The sequence below is a fragment of the Condylura cristata genome, unplaced genomic scaffold (assembly GCF_000260355.1).
Source record: "Condylura cristata isolate star-nosed mole 26May11 unplaced genomic scaffold, ConCri1.0 scaffold00016, whole genome shotgun sequence".
NCBI lineage: Eukaryota > Metazoa > Chordata > Mammalia > Eulipotyphla > Talpidae > Condylura > Condylura cristata.
The window spans coordinates 47275496-47276357 of NW_004567117.1; positions in this window are offsets into that span (position 1 = coordinate 47275496).

Here is an 862-nt window from a genome sequence, read left to right on the forward strand (position 1 = left end):
GAAACTCGGCTACACTGAGCTGGTACTAGCAGGCGGCCTTTGAGCCCGCGGGATCGCTGCAAGCCCCTGTGCTTCTGCAAAGACAACCACGTTCTTGCTTTCCAAGCTGAATGCCTTCTATTTTTTCCACCCCTTTATGACTGTGATCTCTGACTAGCTCTAGTGGGAGTGTATATTCTGATCGCTTATCTTCAAGGAAAGCATTTATTGTCTTCTGTGATTAGGGCTAAGGTTAATTGTGCTAAAAATACACGTGCTTGTAGATTTGAGGAATTCTATTATTACTTTGTTTTATGCACCAGAAGGTGGCTTCTTTTTTTGTTTTTATAATGATTTTTATTTATTTATGCAGACAAGAACTGGGGTACAGGCCAGACATGCTGTGGGTGAGGGCACTCCCCAGAGACAGAGCGGGGAGCAGAACAGGCTGAGGGAGCAGCGGGCGGTCAGGAGAGGCCCGCCGCCCTGGGGTCCCTCCCTGGCTGGGATCGAAGCCGTGCTGCGCAGGTGCGTAGAGCTTCATGGTGCTGCACCTTAACCCGTTGTGGCACGGGAAGGCCCCCAAGGGGGGTTCCTTTTCCAATTTTTTGGTAAATTTTCAATTTTTTAACAATAGTTTATTTTTACATCATTTTGTGCCTTTTCCCACCTCAGTTATAATCCCCATGGGAATGTGGTTTCTTAACAGCTTCTTGTGAGCAGTAGAAAATGACGCGAAGTCCCCTCTGGTGACTGCCAGTGACGCCAGCTGCTATGTCGGCCGGTCGTCCTCAGACTCACCGGCTGCTTCGTCCGCTGCCCCCGGTGAGCAGCGACGGAGCCGAGAGCCTCGTGACAGTAACCGCAGACCCGTCACTTCCCT